Consider the following 13371-nt stretch of genomic DNA (forward strand, 5'->3'; position numbering starts at 1 on the left):
TTAATGCCGGGAGTCGTGGAGTGTTTGTCACCGAAGTTGTGGATTGTGGGATCGTTGGAGTCGTGGAGAATGCTAAGGGTCGCTGGTGTGGGTGAAGAAGAAGAGAAGATGATGGTGGTAAAAGAAAAACAAAATAAAAATAAAGGAGGTGATGGTGAATGAAGAATGAGAGAATGAAGTAGTGAAAAAATAAAATAAAAGTGAATGAGATTCTTTTCTTCTCTGTCCACCTTCCCTGATGTGCTTGCCCTCTCTTAAATACCCACTCCAAGTAACGGTAAGAGGGAGGAGTCATAAGAGAAGGGAGAAAAAGGAGGGAGGAGAAGAGGGAGTGTGTCACCTGAGAGGTCTTTGACGAAGAAGAAATCAAACAACAACAACAAAAAAACTGTTTCTTAAAACTAAAATAAAATCTTAATTAAACTAATAATAATAATAATACCAAATTCTATTTAAAACCGTTTTTAAAATTTAACTTAATTAAATTCTTTATTTTATTTTAATTAAAACTTTACCTTAAAATTAATATTATTTTTTTTAACCAAAACAAATTACATTAAAAACCATATCTTATTTTTAGCCAAACAATTAAATCAAACTTAATTAAATAATAATAATAACAAAAAATAAAAATAAAATAAGCCGGACCAAATACAGTGTCTACAGACATTATATCATCTTATAGTTTTTTGCTGGGGCGACCTTGGATACATTCGGCAGGGGCAGTTTCATCTACTCTACATCATAAAATTAAATTTACGGTTGACCAAAAGTTGGTGATCATATCGGGACAGGAAGACATTCTAATCTCAAGGCTTGCTTCGATGCCATATGTTGAAGCAGTAGAAGAAGTTTTTGAGTCTTCATTCCAGTCATTCGAGATTGCAAATGCTACAACTTTACATGGGAAGTTTGGAAGGCCTAGGCCACGACTATTGGAGGCCGCCTTTAAGGGAGACAGTGGGAGCTTAGACAAGTTGTTGAGGATGGCTAAGAACACAAGGAGGTTCGGGCTAGGGTAGCCAAATAGAGGCGACATCACCAGAGTGTAGAACCGTGAAAAAGTAAAACGTCTAGCAAGATTTGAGAATAAGGAGCATGATTACCCAAGGAGGACTGTTCCACCTCTCAGCCACTCTTTCAGAAGTATCGGCATAATCCATCAGGAGTATGATAAGAGTTCTGCAATAACAGTATTGACAGAAGAAAGAGAGCAAACCAGACTTTTTGTCTTCCCGTGTCCAGACGGTTTCGAGCTGAGCAATTGGAGCGTGTTAGAGCTATCGTCTTTTGTAAATAATAAGTCAAAGTAATTATCCATTTTCCCCCCATTTTCTTAATTAATAAATTAATTTTCTATTCCGTGTACATTCTATCCAAACCAATCATTTGTCTATAATTCTTCCATATCAATAAAGTTTAAGTTCATTCACTTTGTTTCTTCGTTTTGCTATTTCTCTGAGCCAATTTATTCATTTGTTTCCTTTTCCTTTCTTTTCTCCCTTATTATGTCTTAAACAGTAATACTAAAATTGAATGTGATAATGATTCGAAATACAAGCTCGATACACCTATATACAACGTCGAGTCTGATGAGGAAATGGATGATTAGCTCTCTGCTGAGTTATTAAGAATGCTAGAAGAAGAAGGAAAGATGTTGGAACCCCATGAAGAATTAACTGAGACAGTTAATTTGGGATCACAAGCCGATGCCAAAGAGGTTAAAATAGGCACTAATATGTCTTCAGAGAATCGCAAAAAGTTGATAGAGTTACTCCATGAATATGCTGATGTTTTTTCTTGGTCCTATCAAGATATGCTTGGTTTAGATACAAGCATTGTAGTGCACAAATTGCCAATCAGCCCAGAGTTCCAGCCAGTGAGGCAAAAGTTACGGAAAATGAGGCCAGATATGTTGATCAAGATAAAATATGAAGTAAGGAAACAAATTGATGCAGGGTTCCTTACGGTATCTAATTACCCTGAGTGGGTGGCGAACATTATCCCTATACCAAAGAGACAAAATTCGAATATCAATTTGGTTGGATTCCAAATCTAGATTGGAGTAGAAATTCAAATTCAAAGTTTACTCTTATTCATATCAAAATTTGAAATCTTTGTAGACTTTTCAATGTTGGGTTTTATGTCCTAAAACTCATAGTTTGAAAATCACAGATATACTTTTATCATTCAATAAAGTTGTTATTTAAGGTTTTAATCAATAAGTAGTTATTGATCCAATAAAATGTTCTTACTATATCTAAATCCAATAAAATAAAGGATCCTAGACTGTTACCTGAGACTCAAACTCTATGTAAGAGACATAAATATGGATCAAGTTTGAGTTAACAGTCTAAATGGTCTATAGTATAGGAATAAGGTTGGGTGCCTTATTCTGGGGACACTAGAGAGGTTGGGACATAGGGTGCAAGAAGGAATTCACTTCTACCCAATTTTGGGATAGTAGAGAGGTTGTTCTCTTAAGAGCTGAATCCAGGTCTTGAACAATTGGCGCCACCCTCATCAAAAGGTTTGAGAGGATTTTTTAATTTGATAGTTGGACTACAAATCATTGTTCATTAGAGGATTAGTGGGACTTAAGGAACAAGAGGTAATTAAAGGGGTAAAGCGGTATTTTGACCCAGCTGTAATTACGAACAACCTATGAAGGGTCGACTTACCGATCATGGTTATATCAAATGGACATAATATATCTACAGTGAGGAGAGTGCAGCTACGGGCTTTAGTGGAGTGACCGCGTAGTTAACGATTGTTGGTTAACTAGGTTAAAGAGTTTAACCGGTTAATCTCGGATCGTTGGAGCTCATGATCTGTAGGTCCATAAGGTCCCCTGACTAGCTCATATGGGAATAAACTTGGAATAATTTGAAGGAATAATTCAAATCGTACGAATTAGGTTAATCATATGAGATATGATTAAGTAATTGATATATGATATCAATTTGAGAAATTTGGAAAAAATATTTAAATACGATTTAAATATTAAAATTATAAATGCGGATTCATAATCGGAGGCATGGATTTCATCAAACATCGGATTTTGGAAAAAGTCAAATAGTTGACTTTGACTAGAGAAAGTCAAAGGTTGACTAAAGTAGATTAAAATAATGTTTTTAACCAAGTTGGTGGAAAATTCCACTAACTTGTTGAGTGGAACATTTAAATAATCTCAAAAATCCTCTTTTTGACACTTAGCCATGCATGCATAAGTGGAATGTGTGTTGTAAGTTTTTTGTGAACTTAAACATGCATTTTGACACTTAGCCATGCCATGCATGAGTGGAATGTGTGTTGTAAGCTTTTAGTGAACTTAGACATGCATTTTGACACTTAGTCATGTCATGCATGAGTGGAATATGTATTGTAAGCTTTTGGTGAACTTTGACATGCAAGAGTTGCATGTAATTTGCCTATTTAAGAAGGCTTTTGTTCAAACATCAAAAGCTCTTGGAACCTTTGGTCATTTGATGTGTTTTCAAAAAGCTTACATAACTCCTTTTAGCTCCACTTTTCTCTAATTTTTTCCTTCTCTAAAAAGAGTCCCACCACTCTATTCCAAGCCTTGAGAATAGCTAGGAAGATCTCTTGGTGGTCCTTCATTGGAGCTATTTGAAGATTTTTGAAAAGCTACAAAGGTTTGTATTTTTCTCTACTTATCTCTAAGCATCATAATGTATGATCATGTATGTTTAATCCTAGGTTGTATTATGCATCTAGATTGTTATTTCGATTCTTGCTCACTTCCGCTGCGCATGTATGTATTTTTTCCATCATTCAATTTGGGAATATTCCAAATTTTATAAATTTATCAAATTCGAATATCAATTTGATCGTATTCCAAATCGAGATTGTAGTAAAAATTCAAATTCAAAGTTTACTAGATTGTAGTAAAAATTCGAATTCAAAGTTTACTAGATTGTAGTAAAAATTCAAATTCAAAATTTACTCTTATTGCGATCTTATTGCGATCAAAATTTGAAATCTTCGTAGAATTTTCGATTTGGGCATATTTCAAATTTTACAATTATACAAAATTCGAATCTCAATTTGACCGCATTCAAAATTGAGATTAGAGTAAAAATTCATATTCAAACTATTGGGTTTTATGTCCTAAAACTCACAGTTTGTAAATGCCAGATATATTTTTTTTCATTCAAAAAAGTTGTTATTGAAGGTTATAATCAATAAGTACTTATTGATCCAATAAAACGTTTTTACTAGATCTAAATCCAGTAAACTAAGGATCCTAGACTGTTACATGAGACTCAAACTTTATGTAGAGACATAAATATCGATCAAGTTTGAGTTAACAGTTTAAATGGTCTATAGTACAGGAATAAGGTTGGGCGCCTTATTCTGGGGACACTATGGATGCGGCCCACTTTGTAGCTAGTACAAACGATATGATCCTAATTCGTTCATGTGAAGACATGCGAGTGGGGGCATCTCGTGCAAAGAGTTTGCATAAAACCTGACCATGACAAAGTCACTTTTACTTTATAACACCGTTTACTGTCTAAAACTGACTATCTCGATTTTGATGGCCTAGGTAACTCGATCTTAATCCTGAGCTAACTATGAATTTCTGTTTACTCGAGATTATCCTTAGATCTGCATGGGTGAGAGCAGCTCAACGGTGCTGGCTCAATAAGCCTTTCATTTCAGGGATAAGACCAGGTACATAGCTAGGGACATAGGGTCCAAGAAGGAATTCACTCTTACCCAATTTTGGGATAGTAGAAAGGTTGTTCTCTTAAGGCTGAATCCAGGTCTTGAACAATTGGCGTCACCCTCATCAAAAGGTTTGAGATGATTTTTTTGATTTGATAGTTGAACTACAAATCATTGTTCATTAGAGGATCATTGATTTAAGGAACAAGAGGTCATTACAGGGGTAAAACGGTATTTTCATCCAGTTGTAATTACGAACAACCTGTGAAGGGTCGACTTACTTATCATGGTTATATCAAATGGACATAATATATCTACAGTGAGTAGAGTGCAGCTACGGGCTTTAGTGGAGTGACCCGGTAGTTAACGAATGTTGGTTAACTAGGTTAAAGAGTTTAACCGATTAATCTCGGATTGTTGGAGTTCATGATCTGTAGGTCCATAAGGTCCCCTGGCTAGCTCATATAGGAATAAACTTGGAATAATTTGAAGGAATAATTCCAATTGTACGAATTAGGTTAATCATATGAGATATGATTAAGTAATTTATATATGATATCGATTGAGAAATTTGGTCAAAAGATTTAAATAGGATTTAAAAATTAAAATTATGAATGCGAATTCATAATCGGAGGCATGGTTTTCTTCAAACAGTCGAATTTCCGAAAAAGTCAAATAGTTGACTTTGACCCGAGAAAGTCAAAGGTTGACTAAGTAGATTAAAATAATGTTTTTAACCAAGTAGGTGGAAAATTCCACTAACTTGTTGAGTGGAACATTCAAATAATCTAAAAAATCTACTTTTAGACACTTAACCATGGCATGCATGAGTGGAGTGTGTGTTGTAAGCTCTTGGTGAAGTTAGACATGCTGATGTGAACCAAGGAAGCACCATTGTCATGCCTCAAGGACCCATAACGAGATCAAGAGCCAAGAAGCTACAACAAGCTTTACTTTCCCATGTTCAATACTTGGTGAGCTCGGCTAGGGATGATCAAGAGAAAGATGGAACTTTTCAAGTCAATATCTTCCAAGTAGAGCTTAAGGGAGGTGTTGCATTAAATGAACTCTAAGTTCATTTAAAGGAGCTGAAGTTGAGGTGGAGTTTAACTCAAGTTGCATTCAATAAAACCAAGTTCAATTCAAGGAACTCAAGCTGCATTAAATGAACTTAAGTGCATCTCAAGCTTCATTTATTGCAAGTCATCCATCAATTAATGAAACTACACTTCAAACTACTTCAAGTGAAGCTTCATTTACAATTGGGAGGTTACAAAGACTTTGAAGGGTGACCAAGACATCAATTCTCGGATTTAAACCTGTTTTTATTATATTTTCAGTTTTAAACATTTCATTTATGTGTTTTAAGTTACATTTTAGCTAGTGGATGTTATGACCATCTTGTAATTGGGAGTTACAACCTTTCAAATACATTTAGGTTACTTTTAGGGTTGTTTTGGAGGCTATAAATAGCCTAGTTTGTTTTCCTTGAAATGGACATTTTATGATTGAATGAAAGTTGCTATTTTGCTTCAAAAGCCTAGAGCTTGTTTTTCTTTGCAATTCTTGGGTGTTAGATTTGCATGCTAGAATCATTCAAGTAGCCTTGATCAAGCTATCTTGTGGAGTGGTTCGAATCTTGAGTTTAGAAACAATTTTTCTCTACCCTTGATATTAATCATCAAGGTAAATCCGTTCTAACTTCTTCCTTGGGTTGACATCATCTCGATTTGGGGGTTTTAGCATTTGTGATCTAGGGGTTTGCATAACCATAAGGGTTCTTAGATCCAATTGGCTATTGTTTTCTTATCACATGCACTTTGATACTTACTCATGCCATGCATGAGTAGAGTATGTGTTGTAAGCTTTTGGTGAAGTTAGACATGCAAGAGTTGCATGTAATTTACCTATTTAAGAAGGCTTTTGTTCAAACATAAAACTTCTTGAAACCTTTGGCCATTTGATGGTTTTGAAAAAGCTTACATAACTCTTTTTAGCTCCATATTTCTCTCAAATTTTCCTTCTCTAAAAAGAGTTCCACTACTCTATTCCAAGCCTTGAGAATAGTTAGGAAAACCTCTTGGTGGTCCTTATTGGAGTTATTTGAAGAAATTTGAAAAGCTACAAAGATTTGTAATTTTTCTCTCCCTTTCTCTAAGCATCATATTGTATGATCATGCATGTTTAATCCTAGGTTGTAATATACATTTCGGTTGTTATTTTGATCGATGCTCGCTTCCTCTGGGCATGCATGTATATTTTCCATCACAAACTTTACTCCTATACAAGTCAAAATTTGAAATCTTGGTAGAATTTTTGATTGGGGCATATTCGTAATTTTACAAATTTAGCAAATCTGAAGCTCAATTTCGTTGTACTCTAAATCCATATTGGACTAAAAATTAAGTCTAAGTTTACTCTTTTTCAAGAAAAAATTTGAAATCTTTGTAGAATTTTCAATTTGGATATATTCAATGTAGACACCGTATTTGGTCCGGCTCAAATTTTATTATTGTTTTTATTTATTTATTATTTTTATTTTATTAAATTTTACTGTTTTGGTTAAAAATATCATAAGTTTACTTTATTGTTAGTTTTAAGATAAAGTTTAAATTAACATAGATTAAAAAATGTTAGATTTATTTAAATGTTTTGATTTTATTAATAAGAAATTAAAAATTATTTTGTTTAGATTTTGTTTTAAAATAATTGGATCTATTATTTTATTTTAAGAAATTTGTTTTAAATAAAAGATTTTTTTTAACTAAAAAAGATTTTGTTTTTAAACAAACTTGATTTTTTCCCGTCAAACTTCTATTCTTCTTCCTTATTTTACTCCTCCTTTTTCTTTAACTTTATTTGACCTTCCCAAATATTACCGTTACCATTTTACGTATTTAAGAAAGAGGGAGGTTGCAGAGAACAGGATACAGAGAGCAAGCATAGAGGGAGAGCTAGAAGAAAGTTGTGGAGAAGTGAGATTTAAAAAATCTAATTTTTTCCCCTCTTCTTCTTCACTACTCAAAACCCACTTTTCTTTTCCTTTTTCATTTCCTTCTCTCTTTAAAACTCACCATCTTCATCCACCTCCTACCATATTCCCACTCTAACAAAGTCTCTTTTTTCTTCTAATTTCTCTTAACAAAGTTTGGCACCAATCTGACAAACCTCGAATCGGCAATACCTGACGGCGACAGTGACAAATTCGGGAAGAACACAACAAAGACAAAGCGGTATAAAAAGTACTCACTATTATCTTTTCTTTTGTTTTTTTAAACAAAATATATAATTAAATTTTTGCATATAAATAAAGATTTTGCGATAAAATCTTTAAAATAAAGAGTTTTTTCTTTTCCTTTTAAAGTAATTTAAAAAGTTGTTTTTCAAAAAATAAAAGATTTTGCTTCAAAAATAGTTTTTCTAAATAAATTTCTTTTTAAAAAAAAAGAGTAAAAGATTTTTTAAAATAATTTTGTTTTAAAAGTCAAAATGTGTTTTATTTCTTTTTTTTATTATGGCAAAATAAATAAAAATTTGTTTTAAATTAGAAGAAGAAGAATTTTGTTTTTTATTTTTTTATTTTTTTAAAGGTGCAATTTTTGAGAGCTTTTTAAATCTACCATTTTTTTAAACTTATTTTATAAATAAAGAAATAAAATCTTTTTAAATAAGTTTATTAATTATAGTTTTTGGAAAGAATCTGAGCAAATAAATTTGTTTTAAGTAAATTTGATTTATTTTGTTAAATTTGAAATAAAAATCTTTCTTTTAAAGAATCCCTTTAATTTCGAAATAAATAAAAAGTTTTTTTTAATTGAAAAAATTTGTAAGTTTTTTAGTTAAAAAAAAATAAATTAAAAGTTTTGTTTTTTAAAAGAATACAATATTTGCATCTTATGGTGTTGGCATAGTGGTAAGATGCTAGGGGGTAAATTTACATAACTCAAGTTTGAGTCTCGGCTTGCCTTGAAATAAAAGTATTTTATTTTATTTTTTTATCATTGTTTTTATTAAATAATTATTTTAAATAAAATATGTTTTTCCTTTTAAATAAAAAAAATATTTGTTTTTTAAACAAAATTCAAAAATAAAAAGTTTGTATTTTAAAAAAGAAACGTATCTTGTATCCCAAGGTATTGGCACATTAACAATGCACTTGGGTATTAACATTTGTTGCCTCAGTCGACTCTCGAACAAAAAATCTGTTTTTGCAGACTAAGTTTTTAAAATAGGTGACCAATCACACCTCGTAGATAATTGATGGCGACTCCAAACCTTTATCTCGAAAGAGACCCTCAGGGAATGACGACAGCCGCTCTGCATCGCAACGATGTTGCAACATTCAAAATTTTACAAAATTATAAAATTCAAATATGAATTTGGTTGTATTTTAAATCAAGATTGAAACAAAAATTAAAATTCAAAGTTTACTCTTATTCTGGTCAAAATTTGAAATCTTGGTAGAATTTTCGATTCGGGCATATTCCAAATTTTACAATTTTACAAAATTCGGGCATATTCAAAATTTTACAAATTTATCAAATTCGAATCTCAATTTGGCCATATTACATGTCGTCCACGTCATCCCGTGAAGGGTCTCTTTCGAGATAAGGGTTTGGAGTCGCCACCAATCATCTACTGAGGTGTGATTGAGTGTAGGGAAGGTGTTAGCACCCTTCGACACTCGTTCGAAAACGGTACCACATTTCGTAAAAAATTATCCTATTATTTTATTTTGTCCAAAAGAAAATACATTTGTGTATTTTTATTTAAATGTCTCACGTTATATTAATTCACACCTTGTTATAAAATATTAATTAATAGGTATGAGTGGCATGAAGGTCATTAGAAGAATTTTATCACCTCGAGAATATTGGGAGGTTCCAATTTCCGTCATTGGAGTTTTCGAAATAATTCTTAGAAGAAATGATATTAAAAATAATAATAATAATAAATATATAAAAGGCCTTGAACTTGTATTGTGGATGTTCACATCCAAGTTCACTGCCACTATGCCAACACATAAAGAAATAATCTAAATTTCCTTTTCAAAATATAAATATTTTATTTTTCAACTTTGTTTAAAAAAGAAAAAACAAAAACAAAAACTCGAAAATTTAAAATAAAAAACTATTATTTTGTTTTAGATTTGAAATTCATATAAAACAAACTTATTTAAAAAAAATCATATTTAAAACAAATTTATTTTAAAAAAATGTACTTTCCAAAATAAAATTTCCTTATTTTAAAAAAAATCAATCATTTCCAAAAGCATTTTTTTAAATCACGTACTGCAGAGAGGAATTCTTTGGTGTGCCCGCGAGTCTGAAGCTGTGAAGGAGCACTTAAGCTACTGTGTTGGTGGGAGTCGAGTCACCGGAGATCTGTGCATCGGTTGTAGAGGTTGTCAAAATTTCATGCTATTGTAGGTGGATAGCCCGATTCGTTGTATTATTGCTATCCGTTGAGATTGTAGTGCTTTGCGCCGGACTACTGTGATGTGGGTTGTCGAAGCTTGTGGTCATCGAGGGATGTGTGCTGCTGGAGATCGTTGGGACTTCCTACCGATGCCGTGGGGTTGCCGGTGTGGGTGAAGAAGAAGAGAAGATGATGGTGTTAAAAAGATAATAATAATAAAGGAGGAGATGGTGAAGGAAGAATGAGAAGATGATCATGGTGGTGAGAAAGAAGGGAGTGAATGAGATTTTTTTTTGTCTCTCTTCTTTATGGGTTGTGTCCATGATGTGTTTGCTGTCTTCTCTTAAATACCACTCAACATAACCGTAAGATGGAGGAGTTGGAAGAGAAGGGAGAAAAAAGAAGGAAGAAGAAAAGGGGGAGTGTAACACCTGGGAGGATTTTTACGAAGAAAAAATCAAAACAAACGAAAAACCGTTTTTTAAAATTAAAATAAAATCCTCATTTAAATAATAATAATATCAAATTCTTTTTAAACAAAAATTATTTTTGTTAAAATTTAATTGAATCTTTACCTTAAGACGAATGTTATTATTTTTTTTAACAAAAAAATTACGTTAAAACCTTATGTTATTTTTAACCAAGCAATTAAATAATACTTAATAAAATAAAAAATAATATTTTTTTTCCTTTTTTTTTTTAATAAAAACAAGCTGGACCACATACGGTGTCTACATTCCACATTCAATTGGAGTAAAAATTCAAATTCAAAGTTTACTCTTGTTACAGTCAAAATTTATAATCTTGGTAGAATTTTCGATTCTGGCATAATCCAAATTTTACAATTTTACCAAATTCGAATACCAATTTGGCCGTATCCCAAATTGAGATTGGAGTAAAACTTTATATTCAAACTTTAATCATATTCACGTAAAAATTCGTAATATTGGTAGAAATTTCGAATTGGACATATTGGAAACTTTACAACTTTACAAAATTCGAATACCATTTTGTCTGTATTCCAAATCAAGATTAGAGTAAAATTCAAATTCAAAGTTTACTCTTATTCAGGTCAAAAATTGAAATCTTTGTAGGATTTTAAATTTGGACATATTCCAAATTTTACAAATTTATAAAATGCAATTATCAATTTGACCGTATTGCAAATCGAGATTGTAGCCTAAATTCAAGGGATTAGTACATAAATGGTCTATTTAGAAATCATAATTACGTAAAAGGATGGAAAAGTATAAAATTTACACTTTTGTCATGAAAAATCCCTAATTAGATAGTACCCATAATACAAATTACTAGTATATCTTTAGGATCCATCTTAATATTAAATAATTATTAAAATTTAAAATTGGTAAATTGGGAGGTCAAATCCCTTAAAATGTGCTAATGATATTGTAGACACCGTATTTGGTCCAACTCGCTTTCGTTTTAAAAAAAAAAATATTACTGATTTATTTATTATTTTATTATGCTTATTGATTTAGTTTAAAATAATATAATTTACTTTATTATAAAATTTAATGTAAAGTTTTAACTAAATCAAATTAAGTTTTAAAATTAGATTTTATTTGAAAATATTTGGTTTTTTTAATTGATTTTAAGATTTAAAAAAACAGTTTTTTTCCTCTCCTTTGATTTTTTCCTTCATACGTGTGTCCCCTCTCATTCTTCTCCTCCCTCTTTTTCTCTCTTCTCTTGCCTCTTTTTCTTTTTCATCGTTATTTTTAAGTGTATTTAAGGAGGGCTGTAGTGGGGAGGAGGGGCCACACAGAAAACCATACAGAATAGAGGAAATTTGAGGCTTTCATCCCTTCCCTACCTTTCTCTTTCTCTCATCTTCTTCATAATTCATTCATACACTTCTCCATACACTCCTCCCCTGTACTTCTCAATCCCTTTTCTTTACCATCCTGGACCACAAAAGTTTGACGCTCTCAAATTTGCCAATTATTGTGTTCTAGCCTACTCCTCCTCCACGCCTCAATTTCATCATCGTCGTCGAAATTGGCGAATTGAGAATTTTTCAGCCTGTTCCATTGTCAAAGTTTGATCATGGAAAATTCTATATGCGGGATAGCTACGTAACATCTCCGTGTTTGGTCGATCGATCGATCTCGGTCATTCTTCTCTTTCCTAAAGGCGGCAGTGTGCTTGATCGGCGCGAGCAGAGACGATAGGCTTGCTTCTGGTGGCAAAACCCAATGGTACAGTGAAATCCAGGATATTTCTTTTTAATAAAAGATTTTATTTATTTATTAATTTCTTTTTTTTAAAAAGGGCTTATTGTGAAGAAATAAAACGTTTCAAAATAAAAGCAGAATTTTCTAAATCAAGATTTCAAATAAGTTTTAGAAATATAAAATTTCTTTAAAAACGAATTATCTTCTGCAGAGATTTAAAAGGAGGAAGTAAAAAGATTTGAAGATAATCTTTAGTTTTTAAAAATACATGATTGAAATCTTTTTAAATTTGTTAATTATTCTTGGGAGATTCTCAACAAATAAAATATGTTTTAAATAAAACATTTTGTTGAATTAAGAAATAAAGTTTTCTTTCAAAAATCTCTTTAATTTCGAATTAAATAAAATTTTTGTTTTTATTTTTTTGTTTTAATTTAATAAAATTCGTTTTTTTAGTTTTTAAAAATAAATTAAAAACTTTATTTTTTAAAAGAATATTATGTTTACATCTTAGGATGTTGGCATAGTGGTAAGATGTTTAGTTCTTAATGTATAAGACCTAAGTTTGAATTTTTGAATCTCTCATTTTTGTCATTTGTTTTTTTAAATAATTATTTTAAATAAAAGATTTCGTTTAGAGTTTTTTTTTTAAAACAAAATTCAAAAATACAAAATTTGTATTTTAAAAGGGATCATAGCTTATATCTTAAAGTGTTGGCACATTGGTGTGATGTTTGAGTGTCAACACTCATATTGCAAGTTTAAGTCTTAATGTTCCCTAAAATTGAAATTATTTTTTATTTATTATTTTTTTGCTAAATAATTATTTCAAAAAATCTAATGACGGGAATTGGAACTTTCCAGTATTCTCAAGGTGCTTAATTTTCCTAATGGCCTTCGTGCCACTCATACCTATTAATTCATATCTTATTACAAAATGTGAATTAATATAATATGAGACATTTAAAATAAAATAAAAACATTTTTCTTTGGACCAAATAAAATAATGGGATAATTTTTGACAAAATGTGGTACCGTTTTCGAACGGGTGTCGTAGGGTACTAAC

At 31.3% G+C, this 13371-nt stretch overlaps 1 long non-coding RNA gene across 2 annotated transcripts; it reads left to right on the plus strand.

Annotated features, from left to right (window-relative positions):
• The first annotated feature begins 3428 nt into the window (after positions 1–3428).
• LOC111006866 (uncharacterized) lies at positions 3429–10419 on the plus strand. 2 transcript variants are annotated; one of them, XR_002600907.2, is made up of 3 exons: positions 3429–3656; positions 7840–7934; positions 9990–10419. It is a non-coding gene; the product is annotated as an uncharacterized LOC111006866 (long non-coding RNA). The 2 variants fall into 2 exon arrangements; XR_015788662.1 differs by having other exon boundaries at positions 3430–3656; positions 7840–7925.
• Positions 10420–13371: the final 2952 nt, after the last annotated feature.

The sequence above is a fragment of the Momordica charantia genome, assembly GCF_013281855.1.
Source record: "Momordica charantia cultivar OHB3-1 chromosome 11 unlocalized genomic scaffold, Mcharantia_2.0 BLBB01000011.1, whole genome shotgun sequence".
In the NCBI taxonomy this organism is placed as follows: Eukaryota; Viridiplantae; Streptophyta; class Magnoliopsida; order Cucurbitales; family Cucurbitaceae; genus Momordica; species Momordica charantia.